Source organism: Macadamia integrifolia, chromosome 2, assembly GCF_013358625.1.
Source record: "Macadamia integrifolia cultivar HAES 741 chromosome 2, SCU_Mint_v3, whole genome shotgun sequence".
Classification (NCBI taxonomy): Eukaryota; Viridiplantae; Streptophyta; class Magnoliopsida; order Proteales; family Proteaceae; genus Macadamia; species Macadamia integrifolia.
In genome coordinates, this window is record NC_056558.1 from 15,502,359 (window position 1) to 15,506,019 (window position 3,661).

Sequence of the window (3,661 nt, forward strand, 5' to 3'; positions counted from 1 at the left end):
GGGGGGGGGGGGGGAGAACAAGACACAATACATCACCAAAAGAGGTTCATTGTTTGTCACGGGGTGACTACATATGAGAGTATTAACCAACTCTTCCATGACGAAGCCGGACTTCCTTGTAGCACATGTTCACTGATCTAACTTTTGTCAGAGTATAAAATCATGCTAGACACAACTGTGCAAATTGAACATTTTAAACCATATTATCTCTTAGAGTAAAAGGGTCTTTCAACCTGAATGGAAATCAAATTTTAGTATCACACTATTCAATGAATATGACAACCTTCATCTGGCAATCTTTTCATCTCTGTTATTACCGGACATATGATAATAACATAGGATGAAAATAAGTAGACTGGAACATAGGTATGAAAGATAGCTGCGAATATGCCTATTTTAGCCCAAAGAACAACCTTAATAGCAGCTGAAAGCCAATAGATCTGATTACTTATGCAATTGATCAATCACCTTTCCCAGCTCCCTAAGTCTGAACTATCCAGCAGAATAGTTCTGTTGTTCAATATAATCACAGAATAATGTTCTTCAATCATGTAAAGTCCAAGTTCAAGGCCTTCACCTTGTTAGTGGCCACAGATGCGTGTGTGTGTGTGTGTGTGTGAGTGAGTGAGAGAGAGAGAGAGAGAGAGAGTACATGTTAATAGCATATTTCAAATGGAAATTTGAGATTTCAATGAGCAATATGTCATTCTTTGGTATGCTTTAAAAAAAAAAAAAAGAGCCTGGTTTGTGAAGACTCAGGAATGGGAACGTACTCCATATGGAATAAAAGGAAGAGGCGTGCTGCATGAACGGATAAATGATGATGTCTTCAAATAGGGAAAGGCTTTCCTGGTCTGTGCAGTGCTCAAACATCTGCCACATATCAGTTGGATGGGACTGAAATTTTCTGGAAAGGTGGACCCCAAGGTTCCCCACTCACATGTCATATGTCAACCCACCATGAAGTTGGCCAAGTGGTAAAATAAAGCACTGAAAAATCCAGGACTACTGAGGGGGACTAGCAAGAGTGCATACCAAAATGTTGAGATACAGGGAAGAATCACACATTTCAGACAACTCCAGGAAGATTTAAACAAGACATGTAATATTGTACCGTATAAGGGCAATAATTAACCAGACTTTCCGTATATCATAGGAAACTTTTCTACTCATTAGCCCTTTTGATAGATCACCATATCTATTACAATCCATGAACCTAAAACAGTAAATACGTTTGCAGCATCACTCAAAAATCAGAATAGCAAGATGCCTATAATGAAAACCTGAGATTTTATAGAACAAATTATAGAATAAGATTGTCTCGTCTTCACTTGAGAAAATATAAGTTAGCCAGACATGAAACTCGTCTTCACTGGAGAAAATATAAGTTAGCCAGACATGAAACCTTTCTTTCTCTCATGTTACAACTTACAAGAAGGTATTGGGAAATTGGCCATGGAAGATAAGAGAGTCCACCTTCCGTTTAATTGTTTCTACAAACAAATTATTTTTTATATGGTAAGAAACTCACTCAATATGTTAATGAACAGAAAACAATTATCATTCTCGTTCAGCAGACACCAAAATATTCTGGATTTTGATTACATATGTAGAGAAACAAAAAATTTTATTTTTATTTTTATTTTGTGGGCTAAACCCAGTTGTTTACAAATAGATCTTTCTTTCCCTTGAAGATTTCATCAACCAACAACGCCCAGGGGTTAGATTCTTCTAAACATAACTAAGTAAACAACCATAAAAGCTTAGGAGAATGAAACAAAACAGTAGCTAGTCGTAAGAATTCTCACTCAATTATACACAAGACAAAGAATCAGAGAAGCCACATCAAACAATACACAAAACCAAGCGGAATAAAAATGACAGATCAAGAAGATCAAAGAATATACTGCTTTTCTAGCTAAGCCAGACTACCAATTTCAGAGAAATAAAAGGCTGGGCATTTTTGCATGAGGCAACAAGTTAGAAATGGGTCAGTAGTATGCTAATTTGCAACATGGTAATCAAGGCATAAGAACATAACATATTTGTCTTGTGGAATATGTAGACTTACCTTAAAATTGAGTTTGGAATACAAAAAAAAAGCACCTTGTTAAAATTAGATCCGATCCATCAGAAGAATTGAGGGCAAAAAGAAAGGGAAAAGGAAAAGGGAAAAAGGAATATTATACTGAGATATAACACTTAATACAGAAGGTAGAGGTCAAGAGGAAGCCAAATAGATCATATCACTAGTCATATCCTGAAAGAAACAACCACAAGGAGAAAAACCACAGACCTGGCTATGAAGGAGAGAAAGTTTGGGTGTTTACCATAGAATTAAAGGAAACAAAGCAAAGGTTGAAGCAAGAAGACATGTTTCCGTTACCCATAGATTAAAAATAGCAGAATTCTGACTTCTGAGGATTGGTTGGTAGAAAGGCAACAAAGAGAGCAATACAGAATAAAAACAAATGGGCAGATGAAAAAATCCGAAGAACCCAACTTCCCAAATCTATAAAACAAAATAAAAATACTGAAAAGATAAAAGGAGGAAATACAAAACAGAGTTCTTTCCTGGAGGGTCCCAAGTTTTCAACTCCCAACAGCCAAATTCAAGAATCTGGGTCTGAACGGTGGTTCAAAATTTTCTTAGCTCAAATTAAATATTATAGATAGTGGGAAAGGGAAGAAGAAAAAAATCTAATCTTGGAAAAGAATGAGGAAGAACTAACTTACCCAAATCAGAGAATTTCTCTAGTTTTCAACTAGTCTGCTTGTTCATATCTTTGGTATTAGAAAGTTTCTTTTCTTTGATCGTTTTTCTTCTTCTGCACATCTCTTACTTTTTCATTTTTTTCCTCCTCTCTACCGTAGAAGTTCCCGGTTGTTGTGTGCATGCATAGCCCCACTTGTCTGATGGTCTAGTTGACTGTAAGTAAATACTGGGAATTCTATCAAATTAAATAAATAAATAAATCATAGGATTTGGTAGAATACCATTACCATATATAATTAACTTCCAAGCTTAAATATGACAGTTGACTATTAACCTCCTCGACATTATCTCTCCTGCGGCTCATTGTGGGTGTGACCTGTGAGCAAAATAGGTAAAAGGAAGGCGGGCCCTCCGCCAACAAAACAAATCCAAACCGTTGAATCAGTGGACCATTTCTAAATATGCTACAGCGTTGAGGAGGTCGACATCATGCAAATGCCAGATGCAGGGTGTGTGTTTTTTCATGATTTAAAATAACAGAATCAGGGTTCGGATCGATCAGAAAATTGGTCAAGATCGTTAAAATTATGCCCCAACACTAGAAATTCAGTGACTAAGGATCGATCGATTTAGGTCAATTGGAATGGGGATCCATTCAGATCCAAATAGGCCGATTTGGTTGATTCTTTTTTGGTAGAATCTCTGTCACTGTCTCACATATGAAATGGATAGTCATAAATTTGTATTTAATTTGTTCCTGCATTTATTAGGGTTATTTCATATTTATATCCTATTAGATGTATTTGAATCTGAATTTGAATAATTTGGAATATAATCTATCCGATTCAAATAGATATCAACTAATAATTAAGAAAAATTAAGTAATTAATGATGTGAGGATTTTTGAAGATTTGATCAGTTTTGAAGAATAAAAAAATAACTAAG

At 35.6% G+C, this 3,661-nt stretch overlaps 1 protein-coding gene across 7 annotated transcripts in view; it reads right to left on the reverse strand.

Moving 5' to 3' along the window:
• The window catches only part of LOC122072232 (scarecrow-like protein 1), a 5,989-nt gene extending 3,119 nt beyond the window's left edge, over positions 1 to 2,870 (reverse strand). For 3 of the 7 annotated variants that reach the window (XM_042636811.1, XM_042636805.1, XM_042636807.1), the window contains exon 1: positions 2,072 to 2,706. The gene's annotated coding sequence lies outside the window, so the exon portion shown is untranslated. Of the gene's footprint in view, positions 1 to 2,071; positions 2,707 to 2,736 lie in introns of those variants that run through there. The other 4 variants (XM_042636809.1, XM_042636810.1, XM_042636806.1 and 1 more) reach the window with 3 other exon arrangements.
• Between the last annotated feature and the right edge of the window lie 791 nt (positions 2,871 to 3,661).